Source organism: Babylonia areolata, chromosome 11, assembly GCF_041734735.1.
Source record: "Babylonia areolata isolate BAREFJ2019XMU chromosome 11, ASM4173473v1, whole genome shotgun sequence".
Classification (NCBI taxonomy): domain Eukaryota; kingdom Metazoa; phylum Mollusca; class Gastropoda; order Neogastropoda; family Buccinidae; genus Babylonia; species Babylonia areolata.
This window is the reverse complement of record NC_134886.1, coordinates 11553247-11569215: the sequence shown is the minus strand read 5'-3', so window position 1 is coordinate 11569215 and position 15969 is coordinate 11553247. Positions and strand designations below refer to the sequence as shown.

Here is a 15969-nt window from a genome sequence, read left to right as displayed (position 1 = left end):
TAATGCGTATATGACAAAGAAACGCTTATATGATCTTTTGCATTTACCTTGAAACATTAACATCTACAAAATGTAAGTAATGTATTGGAATAACAATAATGAATGCTTTTGCATCAACATTATCAACAGCACTGAATGTCGTGAAAGCAGTTTTATTTTCATTTCTTTTTCCCTGCAGAATTGCGTAGACAGCTGTTTGCATGCCTATGCTCTATCAGACAGTTGGCTTCTGTCATATTGTAAGAAATCCAGTTCCCAATGTGTGTGGAAGGGCATGGAGAAAATACTGAAAAAAAAGAAAAAGAGAAGATGATGTTCTTAATATATATGAATATTCATGTACGTAATAATTATGTAAAACAATAAATACTTATCTGGCGCTTTTTTCTCAATAAGAGCTTAAAGTGATTTACATATGAAAAACTCAATAATTATAAATGATGGAATGATAAATTTGATCAATTTACACACTCACTCAAACATATATCACTAATCCAATTCACTTTTATACTTGCACACACAGACAAGCACAGACACACACATGTACACACACACACACACACACACACACACACACAAGCCCGCAAGCACACATAGGCAAATGCGCACTCAGTCACACACATACGTAAGATATTCATAGCAGGGATGAAAAGAAGTTAGAAGTGCGGAGGACAAAGAGATCAATGCTGTTTGAAAAGACTGGCGTTAGAGAAGATTTGAAAGATGCTGTGAAAGTGGCCTTATGTTGAATGGAAAGAAGACAGAGACCCTTACAGATAGTCAGGACTAGTACCGGAAAAGAAGCTGATTGAAGAGAGTTTGTATGAAATCATGGACTGACTAGGCAGCCAATGCAGGGATTTCAGAAATGGCATGGTGTGTTCACATCTGGGCGACTGTTTCAAAATCAGCCTCACGGCATTGATCTATCCTTTTGAAGCTTGTAAAGCAGGTACTGTGAGGTACCAGCTAGAGGATCGTTGCCATGTCAAACCTGGGGTCTAATGCACCAATCCAGCCTACGGACTCAAGGCTAGCCTTGGTCGCAAGGCCAGCCTACGGTCGGCAAAATCGCAATGCACGAACCCAGACTTGGGTTAGGCTTTTGACTAAAAGGTAGCCTAAACAGCTCCGATTTAGGCTGCCGATTTCGCTAGCCTACGCGAGAAGGCTTAAGCCTACTGCTTTTCAAAATGGCCGCAATATGCTACTTTCAGCGACGTCGTCGTCAGAGAATTCGCCCAGGCCGCAGTTTTCGCGACAGGAATAACCCGTTGGACTCTTTTTCCACTACTAAAATACGGAAGAAGTTTCGTTTTGAGCGGGCAGCCATTTTCGCTCTTGTGGATCAAGTTGAAGAGGACTTGCGCTACGACGTGCCACGTCAAGGATCCCTGACACCAAAGAGAACGCGAATTCGAGTTCGTAAACAGAAAAAACTTCCACTCGATCAACGTTCAGGTAAGCAACTTCACGTATCAAGCATAGTCCCGTTACTGTGTGTGTGTGTGTGTGTGTGTTTGTGTGAGACGATCAATGTGTAGTGTGTGTGTGTGTGTGTGTGTGTGTGCACATCAGTGTGTGTGTGTTTGTGTGAGATGATCAATGTGTAGTGTGTGTGTGTTTGTGTGAGACGATCAATGTGTAGTGTGTGTGTGTGTGTGTGCTTGTGTGAGACGATCAATGTGTAGTGTGTGTGTGTGTGTGCACATCAATGTGTGTGTGTGTTTGTGTGAGACCATCAATGTGTAGTGTGTGTGTGTGCCCATCAATGTGTGTGTGTGTGTGTGCCTGTGTGTGTTTGTGTGAGACGATCAATGTGTAGTGTGTGTGTGTGTATTTGCACATCAATGTGTGTGTGCGTCTGTGTGTGTTTTTGTGTGTGTGTGTGTGTGTGTGAGAGAGAGAGACGATCAATGTGTAGTGTGTGTGTGTGCACATCAATGTGTGTGTGTGTGTGTGTGTGTAGGGAGGGGGGATTTGTATTCCTTATTCTTTTTTTAAACTCTGTTGTGCATGGAATGCCCTATTGGCTATGGCCTACAGGATACTCCGGCACGCAGAAGAGGGTTAATAAACACTTTTGACTAAACTATTACTATAGCCAACAAGGTGTTCAAAACATAGTGTCATAAACCTACATAATCTTTAGCACCAAGTGCCTTGTTGGCCATAGTAATAATATGGCCAAGTATGTGTTCAAATCATACAATATGTCAAAAGTGAACCTTTCTAATCTTGTAGCAAGTTGTTCAAGAATTGTCTTGTTGGCCAAAATGTTTGCATGTACAGTGGTTTGCACTTGTGTATTGACCAACAGGGCATTTCATGCACAAGTGGGTTCTGGGTGTTTATAGTGTTAAACTTTAACCCCTTTTAGTTCTGTATAACCTTGTACACCCTCTAATGTTTAGAACAACTTGCTGGCTATGCTGTAGCATGGACAACAGGGTGTTCTATGCATGAGGTTTAACAGGGACCCTGTTCTATTTCTTTCAATCTTTTTCTTCATTATAAATAAAATGGAACAGCATTAACCCTCATGCATGGAACGACTTGTTCGCCCAAGAGGGTTAAGCCTCAAGGGCTTCAATTACACCGCCCTTCCATATATGGTTTACTAGACACTTAGTGACTTACAATTTACAGTGTACATATTTTTAGATGTTCTTCTTCATTATGTTTCACAGCCTGTTCTGACTGAGAGAGCCAGGCTGACAGCTGGGAAGGAAACCCGCAGGAGGATTATTGATGAGAATTTTTAGTCAATGTAAGTAAAATTTTGGAATTAATATATTATAACTAACCACTCCCAATGTACGTCTCGAGAAATGAGCACCTCTCCATTTTCACACACAGCCATCTACAGACACATGCACACATTGTACACACAAGTCCATGAACACTCACATTCAGTGTTTCTCTATCTCTCTCTCTCACACTCACACACACACACACACACACACACACCACACACCCACACACAGTGACACATATGCCCAAAGCCAGCTTTATGCAAATCAACAGGTTCTTCATTGTCATGAAATAGTACAAAGCCTGAGGACCATATTTGAAAACAAAACAAAACACGGTGCATTGATGAGATGTTAAACCCATAATGAAAAACATGTTAATTGTTGAGTTCAGTCACTCAGTATGAACAAATTATAAAGTGCTTGAACTGAAACCTCTAACAGTAGATTCTTGGGGTGTCATGATTAAGCTAAGAACATTTTTTTATGTTATCACTCTGCAAGAAAACCCCCCCAGAAAAAACCAATCATTTCTACATCACATACAAAATGCAATATCCACCCATCTAACACAACTACAAACAGCCCCTGTACAACTAGCCCGAACCATCAAACACCTAGCCAGCCTACCTATTTTCCTCATCAACGAACATAAAACTATATTTAATACTCATTAACCATTCAAAGAATCATCTGCAACTGAGGGCTGAAGAGACTCGAGCTGAGCTATCTGGAGTTCTAATTTCCTGAATTCTAGTTTTGTTTTCTTCTGCTGCAGTATAACTAGTGTTGTCTGTTCTTTATTCTTTTGTATATGAGTTTTCAAAAACTGTTTATTTAACTCTGTTTCAGATTCCTCAGATGGATCTGACTGCTGGGATGGGTGCTTCCGCTTCTTACTGGTTCTTGGAGGATCCTGTGGAAGGCTGGTGGATGTGGAGGAAGATGAAGAAGGGGCCCGTGATGTAGAAGGCTGCGGTGTTGGGAATGAAGACTCTTGGACCTTCCTACTATTAGGGGTATTAGATTGCGAAGAGCATGTGGCGACTGGTGTGCACATGAATGGTATTGGACTGACTGCACAGCTTTGTCCACCATCATCCTCGGTGTCCAGGTCTGGCAACATGACAACACTGGGTCCAGGCTCTGAAACATATAACATGAATGCAATACTTTATCAACCGGGATGACATGACAATGACAGGGTTAACTTATGACATCAAGTGAAGTATACTGTATAGTAATTATAAGTATTTAAAATTTCAACCCCTCACTGCCGTTTTTGCTCAGGCTGACATAAGCGAAGTATAGCATTTCAACACGTGTTAACCCTCTTATGTATGTAGCACAAATAGTTCAACCACAGGTGAAAACATCAAAATAAAACAAAAATGGGGTACCTTATTAAAAAAAATAAATAAATAAAATAAAAACTTTGTTCACTTTTCCATTGAAAATTTAATTTTTTTACAAGTTAGAAAATCATTGCAAGTGATATATTGTAAGACTTCAGAAGCAACAAAATGCAGCTGTATTTGGACAAAGAAATGGTACTAGCACTAGTAGCAAGCTGCAGTGCTCTCTCCGTCTTGCATTCCTGTCAAAATTCTGGGGGCTCCAGTAGGATCTCCATGCATAAAAGGATTTACTGCAATTTTCAGTGTAGCTTAAGCCAAGGTGTATTAATGAATGCCAGAAAAATGTTAATTGGAGGTAGAAGCTTCAGTTGTGCAGTTTCTTGAGTGTCAGCAGTTCCATTTGTACATTACTGCAAGAATGAATTAAACGTCTCATGCATATGCCCAGCTGGCCATGCAAACATCATGACCAACAGGGCATTCATGCACAAGAGGGTCAATGCTGAAGAAAATTTTACTGTCAGGTAAAAAAAGAGGTATATTTACCTAGTGGTACACTTATGTTGTGGACAGTTGTTTCATAACTTTCTTGTGCAGAGGTAACCGTAGCTGATCTGCATGGCTGTTTTGTCACTGTAAAAGAAAAAATAGAGTATATTTACACATGGCTTGCACCAACAGAATAGATCATGCCTGATGTGTTTACACTACATTACAACACAAAGAACAAAGATATAAATGCAAATTACTTTCCAAAAATGTATACTTCAAAGGTAATTTCATGGAAAAATCACAAAAAGTGTCTTGTCTATATACCATGGTTTATTAGTTTATGAAGGTAATTACTCAGCAAAAGTAGAAAATTACTGTTTCATAACATCACAGTTTTGTATAAAAGCTTTAGCAATGGTGTATAAATTATTATAATGTTTGTATGTGTTTTTTAACTTCACCCTATTGGGCATGGATCACCCTGCTGACCATGCTGATCAGCTGAATGTCCCAGGCATGAGTGTTAGTCAAGTGTTGTAAATAACTTGCCTGATGGTAATGGAGTTGATGACACAGCTATGACAGATACATCTGTAAAACAAAAAATAAATTCTGTAATACAACATGAGGCTCAAATTAAGTACAATGTACTCTCTCTCTCTCTCTCTCTCTCTCTCCCTCTCTCCCCTGTGCACACATTCTTAAAGAAGTGCTGTCTATTGCCTCTCATTTCATGTTAAAAAGAAAAAAAAAGAAAAGAAAAAAAAAAGCTAGCTCTTAAAACCCCCCAACTTTTTAGGCCACTTAATTTGATAATGACATGAAGCTGAGTTCAGTCGTTAGGCTCTATCTTTCTGTCGTTGCTTATTCAATTATTGGCTAGGATATTCCAGTATAATTTTTAAACTGTATCTTACCAGTGGTGTTATCAGCTTGGTCCTGTGAGTATGTGTCCAGTTCATCTGCACCTTCAAAGAAGAGAACCATTTTTGAATAAATCATTTTTTTTTTCAAATTGAAAAAAACATTTTTTTTAATAATACTATTCCAAACAATGAGATAAGGCCCTATAGTGAGCTTTCAGTTTCAGCCTGCTCAGGACTTGAATTAGTGGAAATGTAATTGACTCAGCAAAACAATGTAATGTATATAATAATCAGTGTAATCTAATGAAAGATTTCGGCACATTTTCCTTTGACCTTGTTTCAAGTTTGGGTGTCACTTCATAAAAGTTGATACATTTTACCACTATGAATGGATAAATTGAAATTAACCCTCTTAATCATAGAATGGCCATGACCAACTGGGTGTTGTATGGTTGAGTGTGAAAACCATGATCAAGCATACAGATCCACATATAAGTTATAAGTTATAACAGCAGTTGCAATTTTAGTTTGATTAGCGTCTGTGACTGAATGCTCAATGTAAGGCCTTATCCCATAAATGGCAAAAATGAAAAGTTTACTTTGCAAAAGTAAAAGTAAGTCTGCAGGGCAAATGTGTCTGACCAAGGAAAATAAAGTGGCCAAAGCAATCTACACAAACCTTCACAAACTGCTAACATGCCTTCAAGTTGAAGCCTCTTTAAAATTTACTTCATACTGTTCATCTTTCAAGTATAATGTAGATTTTTGAAGTTTTTCACATGACATGATCCTTTGACAGTAATACAAACTGAACAGCATGAACTGCGCATGAAAATTGCAGTGATGCTAATTAATACATAAATAACCTTTTCTATCATTCTTTCAGTGAGATGCTGAGATATAATACCAATATCGGTGCCAAATCTTATTTGTTATACACACACAAACACACACACACACACACTCTCTCTCTCACACACACACAGTGACACACACACACACACACACACACACACACACACACACACAAGATTTTACTTCTTGTTTTTACAGAGTAAAACTAAATGCACTTCGTTCAAAATTCAATAAAAGTCTCAAGGGTGTCTGTGGTAAATCTCAATGTTTTACAACATATCATTTACTTTTTGATTGTCAATATTTTAAGAAACAATTAAAAAGACTTACTGTTAAAGACTCTGACTGCATTGTCCATTCACTTCCACTATTTCTCAAGGCGATTCATATGCTTATGAATAGTAGAATTGGTTCCTTTTTGTAATGTTTGCTATTAATTCTTTTTATATGTTTTTATTTATATTGTTCTTGTTAATTATTAATTTTATGTTTAAATGTATTCTTTACTCTTCACACATACTCACACACACATACTCACGCACACACAGAGACACAAACCACAAACACATGTACACGCGCACAAACACGCACACACACACACACACACTATAGAAACATACAGTCACATTGTCACACACACATACACACACACTGAAACACACATCCACACACACACACATGTGCGCGTGCACTCACACACACACACACACACACACAAACATTCGCTTATGAAAATCGCATTGGTTCGTTTTTGTAATGTTTGCTGCTAGTTCTTTATTATTATTTTAATTTTTACTCTACTTGTTAATTATTAATACATGTATTCTTTCTTCTACACACACACACACACACACACACACAACACACACACACACATTTAATTTATACACAGTTGTACTGACACAAAGACATGCACTTATATGTACACACGCAAACGCTCGCTCAAATGCATGCATGTATTCACATGCAACTTACATTTCACTTCCATCCACCGCCCCTTTGTCTAATATCACCTACCAGTGAAAAGACGTAAAACTTAAAGTACACACACACACACACACTAAAAAAAAAGCAACTCACCGTCTACACCAGTTCTCAAAAATGAGCTCCCAAGGAGCTGATCGAGTAACTCCTCAAATGGTACTCGAGGAGGTGGTGGTCCTCCCGGTTCCTGTGGCCACCTTCTTCTTGTTGTAGGCCTCTTTGAGGTCCTTCCAACGCTTTTTACAAGCGTCAGCGTCCCTGTTGTGGCCTCCAACAGCGTTGACTCGATCCGCGATTTTCTGCCAGACCGCTCTCTTTTTTTTAATAGTGGTGCCAGCCTGAAAACGCGAATTTATCAATGCGTGCTCTGTAGCGACCTCCTCCAAAAGGATTTGTGTCTCACAATCGGAGAAGTTAGGGCGCTTCTTTTTTGTTTCCATTGTGATGATCTGCGACGCGAATGAAGCACCAACAACAAAAACACGCAGGAAAGAGGAAACGGTGCTCGGGCATGCGCACAGCGCAAAATTCCAAGGGATGCCCGGGAATCCCAGACACAAGAATGCATGACGTCATTGCACTGGCTGGCAGGCTTTTGACTTCGTTGTCTCGACCAGTGTCTGAGTCCATGCATAAGAAACTGGCGGCGACTTAGGCTAAAGCCAACAAAGTCAAAAGCCTTGCCTCAAGGCTAGCCTACGGTCAGGCTCGATTGGTGCATTGGACCCCTGGAGAGGACAAGAGTTAGACAGCTGCATGACAAATAGTGACAAACGGTGCATGCTTACTAGTATTCTCTTGTGTTCTAGGTATGTCATTACAGTGGAGTAGCCTTGACGAGTGCAATTAGTAAAGTGTATACACACATTTTAAATCGCAGATTAAGAAAATGGGCAGAAATAGAAAAAAATATAGAGGAACAGATGGGCTTTAGAACAGGTTATAGCACTGTTGACCATATATTCACTTTATACACTCTAGTCCAAAATCATCTTTTAAGCAAGACTAAGCTATACGTAGCATTCGTAGACTTCAAAAAAGCATTTGATTCTGTGAACAGAAACATTCTGTGGAGTACACTAAGAAAAAGCGGGGTACATGGAAAGTTTTACATGGCCTTTAAAAGCATCTACGATTCTGTATGTAAAAAGGTGGGGTAAGGGATAGAAGGAGAAGAAGGAGTAGGTAAGATAGGTGCACAATCCACTCTCTCCTCATACCACAGCAGGGTCTTTTAGTAAGATGAATTGAGGTGTTTATTTCTCTAACTTAACAGCACTTATCAGCACATCCTAACTTAGCAACACATCCTAACTTTGCAGTTAGCAGTTTGGAGCAGCTGGCATTTAGCAGCACACCTGGAATACATACAAAAACCAAAACCCAGGTCAAAGCAATACCAAAACATATGCTAAACATCATTGCCATGAAAGGCTAGAATAACATGCAAACATCAATATGTCGTCGGACGGATTCAAACACGCACTCGAAAATATAACCTTTCACCATGTACGCAAATGTATATACTCTCCTCACAGGAATCCATGTAGAATACAGAAGCTCGATTTACTTTAGCTTATTCTCAACCAACAGTTAGTGACAAAATATTGTACCAAATATATGACTAATACAAACTGTGCACCAAACATGTCACTGACTAAAATACAAACTATCAGTGTTCATAACCACAGTTAAACCACCGTACAATAATAACTGTTTACAAAGTATCAAACATATCTTCCCTTTGTCTCTACAAAGTATCTCACTGGTAATCATAGTACCAAGTAAATTGTCTCTGGTAAATATTTAGCAACCTGTGTGCACCAACGTAAGACTGACTCTCAGTGGTCTCAAATCTTTTAAACACATTACAATTATATGTTGTCCCACTGGCATTTAACACATGACTACAGCACATGGGAATCACAACTACCAACTAGTCAAACATGTCTCCCATAACAGTTTGCTGTATCACCCTGGTGCACACACACACACACACACACACACATGGGATATTCTCCACACACAGTTAGCCGGTATATTTGTTCACCTTAGATATAACCGTCACCACCTAACATACAAACAGGTAGGTAATGTCTCTAACTCCATGAGCAACTTAACAAAACATTGTTCTACACACAGATACTACACACAGTTATCATCTTTATAGCTTCTCATAACACAATGCTTACATTGTTCCCACAGTATGTCAACAACTGATACACAACCGACGTATCACTGAACATTGTCATTTATGTGAGCCAAGATACAAGACCAATTAAACCCAAACATGATATCAAAACATCATACCATAATACCTATAGCAAAATAGCATGACAAGGGTTGGGGGGCGGGGGTGGGGGGGGGGATACTCAAAGACTCAAACCAGTATTTCCATTCAGCAAAGTATTGGCTACATTTTATACCTTAACCACTTTTCTTTCACTCAACAAGTCACACACATACTGGATGTACTCTGACACAACTCATGGTTTCTGAATCAAACACATGTTTGTTACACTTATAATTATGTGCAGTAGCACATCAGCTCAATGGTTCTATCAGTCTTTGTGATAAAAATCACAGTTCACTTTGTGTTCTTGTGACAGAACACTATCCCACTGGGGCAGTGTGTTAGTCACAGAACCCAATACTTGAAATCAAACATTCAACCAAGTCCGAAAAATAGATCCTAGTTCACTACTTACAGCCCTCCTGGTCAACAGATGCCTTTCTCAGTGGAGCCTCAGTCTCTCAGTCTAGCTCCCCAGTTTGCTAACAGCAGGGAAAAGGCTGCAGGCATGTGAGCTTGCTGTTTATATTCAGAATTTCCCAACAGGTACAAACCAACGGACCAATGGTCCCAACACTCCAGTCTGTGTCTACTATTTAGAGACAGAACATCACCTGATTGGTTGTTAACATGCCATGTGTATAAAATGTTGCAAACGGACACCTCTGATTGGTCAGAAGATGACCAATAGCCAGGATGCAACACACACACACTGTCCTAATCCCTACAAACACTTCAGCAGGGAAAGGGTGGGGGGAGGGATGAGGAGAGCGGGGGAGGAGGGAGTTGAAGTGGTGTCTGAGAGGCTAATTGTTCTGGCTATGTTTGCCTGTGAGGTGCCTGCAAGTGGCTTAACAACAGTGCAGGCAGGTGGGCTTAGCAGGGGAGGAGAGGGCTGAGAGAGGGGGGGGGGGTGGAGAGGGAAGGGGCTTCCTGTGACCAACAGTCTCAAGTGGGGGAGGAGTGGGGATAGGGGGGGACAGTAGGGGGGAGGTGGTAAACAAGGGGTAGTGTGTTGTGGCTTGGGGATGTCACAACCCTACCATAACCTGACACTATAACGTGTACTTGTATGTGTTCGTGACAAAGGTATTTGTTCCGACTTTTTTCAATGTCCATGAGGGGTTAAACAAGGCTATCTCCTAAGCCCACAGCTGTTTTCCTTTTTCATCAATGAATTGGCAGTAAAGTTATCAAGGAAGGGTAGACATGGAATACAAATGATACCTGGCGCAACAGAATTGTTCCTAATGCTATTTGCTAATGATGTTGTTCACTTGTCTGACACACCCATTGGGTTACCAAATCAATTAAATGCCCTTTAGCAAGAAACAGACAGACTACAATTAACAGTAAATCTCGATAAGACCAATATTATAGTCTTCCGCAAAGGAGGTCATCTTTTGACTCATGAAAAATGGTGCTATGGTGATAGAGAAATAAAAGTAACCAATTCATATAAATATTTAGGAATTTTATTCACAGCTAAATTGAGTTTAACGTCTGCGTGGGATAAAGCAAATAGAAAAGGGAAAAAAGGTGTAATCTAAATTATAAAATCACTCAGGAGACAACGGTCGACTGATGCACAGCTTTTCTGGAAACTTTTCGACACACAAATTGAACCATTCTTGAACTATGGAGCGGAAATATGGGTACTCGTGACAAATAATCAAATAGAAAGAGTACATAGTTTTGCAATGAAGCGCTTTCTTGGTGTCCTATTACATTCATCAAACACTATAATGTATGGCGAAACTGGCAGGTACCCATTGCATGTTAAATCAATTGTAAAATGCATGAAATATTGGCTCAAACTTACTAGACTGTCAACATCACGATTATGTAGACAAGCATACGAGATGCTGCTGCAAGAGAGGACAAGGGCAAACAGAACTGGGTATTCCATATCAAGAAAACACTAACGGAACATGGATTCGGTCTGGTCTGGATGTGCCAAGGAGTAGGGCACGAGAGCAGCTTTGTATCTGAATTTAAAGATAGACTTATGGCATGTTACAAACAAAACTGGCACGGAGAAACAGGGAGCAATGATAGGTATAAATGGTTCTATTCATTTAAATCAATATTTCAAACACAGAAGTATGTAAAGATCATAACAAATAAATGGCATAAAATCTGCTTGGCGAAGCTCAGATTGAGAGCACTTGGACTGAATGCCAACAGAAGATGGTTCGATTCAGACGTAGCAACATCCTCTTGCCCAGTGTGTGGCGAAAGCCCAGAAAATAAAAACCGTTTCATATTTAACTGCAAAAGATACGAAGAATTGCGAAAAAAAACTATACACTTTTCAATACAGCTCAGTGAAAGAAAAGATCTGTTCGGCATACTGATGACAGAAAATGAAGATAGGGTACTCTCACTAGCAAAATGTGTATCCGAGGCAGTAAGTATACGTAAAACGTCTACTATTGGTCCAAATACTCATTAATCAATTAAAAAATTAGTATGGGTTCTATGAGGGGGGAAAAAGTCATAGACAAAAGGAAGGGTTACATTTGAATGGTCAATGGGGGAGGGCACAGTACCGGTCTGCCACATGGACTTTTTAAACAAATGACAAAGCACCAAAGTGCCACTTATCCCTTAGCGGTTTAGTTTACTTTGATTATGTTTTACCTTTCTGTTCCATTTTATTTGTTTTGCACCATTTTTGTTCTGATTTGTACCTACTATGTCACTAGAGCTTTACAGCTAATGACATTAAACATTTCAGTGTTCAGTAGGTATGTCATCCTACAAATATTTGAAATATGCGCTTTGAAAAATACAAAGAATGAGACCTAGATTATGAACATGGGACGAGAAACCAATGTCTGACAGTGCATTGGTACGAAGAGGTCAGTTTAGAAAGTGTATTAACATATGGCCTATACACTTATATCACATATTGACATAAGTTTCCAGTTGGGCCAACAGCAAAGTGAGAGCTGTAGTACTGATCAGTGGTTTCTCCATTGCAATAGGAAATTATTTACAGCTTAGTCTTTTTTGAAGGACTATGACTCTCAAACCAGGAAGCAAGAGTGCACTAGCTCTTACATATATATATATGTGTGTGTGTGTGTGCAAACTATAAAACTGAATTTAGTGCAATGAAAGCAAAGAGAGGCTGTGACGTGTAGGTCAATTTGAAAAGCTTTCTGCATGATTAATCACATTGATGTGATTGTGTCATGTGTGTGAGGAACAGTACGGGCATGTTTATTTTGTGCATTCCTGACCCTCCCAGATATGATGTATGAACATGCTTGCTTCATTCCATGTTATGAGTGCAATGATTTTCCCTGGACACGGGAGAAGTGTGACCAGTTTGTAGACAGAAAGTGTCGACCTGCTCATCCTGTCTGACCCCTTCCCTTCCCCTTGCTCCCCTCTCCCCTCTCTCCTCCCTCAGTTCTCAGCTTTCGGGCCCAGTTCGGTGTTGATGAGGTCGACCAACAGTCAGACTGTAGACTTGTGTACAGCTGTCATGGTAACCGGACCACGGATGTGGGTGTCTGGCTGGTCACGGTGGCCGGCTGAGCATGCGTCTACCAGTACCTCAGAACCCAATGTGGCTTCAGTCATAATCTGGATTTCTTCCGTCAGCGAACGGAGTTTCCCGGAAGATTTGTAGTGGGTTGAACGCGGTTGTCCCGCCACAAAACTTGGCCCAGATGTCAGACCGACCCTTTGCTCCCTCTCCCATCACCCCGCCCCACTTTCTTTGTTGGCAGCTAGCAGTGGTGAAGCTGGATGGAACTTGCTATTGTTTTTATTTGACTAGCATGTGTACCGTTTTCACCTGGAGCAGACAGTAGTGGAACCCCTCCCCATACAGTGTGGTGAAAGTGAGAGAAGGTGGTCTGGGCCACAGAAAACTCACAATCTCCACATTACAATTCGGTGGAATTAGAGGAAGGGATTATTTTGGACTAGCTTGTCCAGCAACCCGCCCCTATCACAACATGATACAGATAAGAGAATGGTCGTTTGAGGTCAGTTTGCATTACCCCTTTCCTTCACATAACAACATGGCGGAAACAATGGCAGTGGCAGCTCTCGGCTAGATTGCACTTGCTTTGACCTCCCTCCTGATGATAAAATGGCGGATGTAATGGAAGAGAGCGTTTCCAGGAGGTTAATGACTTAAGCCATCTGGACTTCCGATGCCTGGAATTTTGCCTCCACTTTCACCCCTTCCCACCACATTTCTTTCGGGGACGGACAGCTTTCGGTTCAGGCTTCAGGTTCTTTCACTGAAGGGCCAGGGTGAACAACCCTCCTCCCTGCTCGGTGTTGAATCTCCACTTGTGGGTAATGTCTGGCCTGATGACCTCCTCCCTGCTCGGTGTTGAATCTCCACTTGTGGGTAATGTCTGGCCTGATGACCTCCTCCCTGTTCGGTGTTGAATCTCCACTTGTGGGTAATGTCTGGCCTGATGACCTCCTACCTGCTCGGTGTTGAATCTCCACTTGTGGGTAATGTCTGGCCTGATGACCTCCTACCTGCTCGGTGTTGAATCTCCACTTGTGGGTAATGTCTGGCCTGATGACCTCCTACCTGCTCGGTGTTGAATCTCCACTTGTGGGTAATGTCTGGCCTGACGACCTCCTACCTGCTCGGTGTTGAATCTCCACTTGTGGGTAATGTCTGGCCTGACGAAGCCAAATTGACCCAGAGTGTCATTCCAGGGAAGTAGATATCCCAAGAATAATCTGAACTTGCCAAATTCACAATAGGGACAGGAACAGGAGAAAAATAACTCTTCTCCTATGTTAAATACAGCAATGTTGATCTTATTCATAATCACTGACTGCAATATTGCTCAAGTTAATGTGTCAGAGAGAAAGAGTTTTCTTTGGTTCAAGCTGACTGTAGTATAATTATGTCATCTCGAGTTATAACGTGAATGCCCTGTCTAGATGTGACATAGAGTGTATAAATCTCTCAAGGCTTCAGCCGTCATGGTATGAGAAACTAACGTCAGAATATAGACTAAGCGTGGATCTGTAATTGTGCGGTGGGTCATTAGCTGATTAATTAACGCTGATAACTATAATTTGGAAAATCTTTATGCCTCGAAACCAACTGAAACCTACTTAGGATGCCACAGAGCATGTAGGTTTCAAGAAAGGCCATTCCGTCTGGCTCTGTGGCGAAGTAAGCGGACCAATCTTGTAGTACGTGGACATTGCTTGGTACATGAAAAGAGTGAAAGTGTGTGCACCTGTACCGGCCAGAGCTGAGTTTAGTTACCTATTGGCTTATGCTCTTGACTTGAGGTCTTGTTCAGGGCTTGATCTGATGAAGGTTGCGTCAAACCTGCATCAACACTCCATCCAATGTACCTGCCCCTACGTTAGCCTCTCGTCAGTCATCCTTACCTCCCATTTTCCACCTTGTCTGTGCAGTACTTGGGCTGAGTGACATCCATCATATGCTTTGCTGTTATGAGGGATTGAAGTGTGTCTCTGTAGGGAAGAAGAAGAAAAAGAGAGTGAGAGAGTGTGTGTATGTGTGTGTGGGCCCGCGCACACATAGGTCATCTGCTAACTATCCATGAGCATTACATCAAATGACAAATTACAGACAAAACATTGTAAACCAGAAGGCTCACATTCAAGTGACTCCTGCTTTCTCTGGTACACATGTGAACGAGAGCCATAATAAAAATCCAAATATGCAGCAATGAAGAGTAAACTACTTTGGGGTGAACATTTTGCAAGAGCTCTTATGCAAAAAGAAAGACTACCTCCACAGGAAAGACATAATGTTAATGTTTCATTTTGAATGTTTGAATGAAAGACTGTACCCTTCATGTACTGTTACTGTCAAATGAGGGGGGTGGGGGTTTTACAAGGAATGATTTTGCTTGCTTTTAAATTACAGAAAAAAATGAGAAGTTTGCAGCAATGAAATGTTATACACCAGTTTGAGTGAATGAGATTTTTAAATTCATATTGCAACAGAGAGTCCTATGTAATAATTTGATGGAGAAAAAACAACAACGAAGATGAGCTTTACATAATGAAATGTCTCAGAAGTGAATTGGAAAGAAGTAGAAAAATCATGAAAGAAATATTTGATGGAACCCTATCCACATCAGTCTTGGTGAAATGTCTGTAAAATATATGCTCATCCAGGCATGGAATGTTTGTTTGTCTGGGAAATTTGGGTTTTTTTTCCTGTGCAATTTTCATGTCTATGGATTCATGCTAGTTATTCATATTGAAATCCATGCTTTGACGTTTCACCTTGCTATACTTGTATCCATCGAGCTCAATAGTATGGAGGGGAAGAAGGGAGGCCAGCCGCGAGCCAACAGGCTGCTGTCTTGCTGGAGGCTACTGCCTGCCGC

General features: G+C 40.7%; 1 long non-coding RNA gene across 1 annotated transcript; it reads left to right on the top strand.

The window, feature by feature from the left end:
• The first annotated feature begins 1005 nt into the window (after positions 1-1005).
• On the top strand, positions 1006-3746 carry LOC143287527 (uncharacterized). Its single transcript, XR_013055972.1, has 3 exons — positions 1006-1461; positions 2691-2770; positions 3606-3746. It is a non-coding gene; the product is annotated as an uncharacterized LOC143287527 (long non-coding RNA).
• The last annotated feature ends 12223 nt before the right edge of the window (positions 3747-15969 follow it).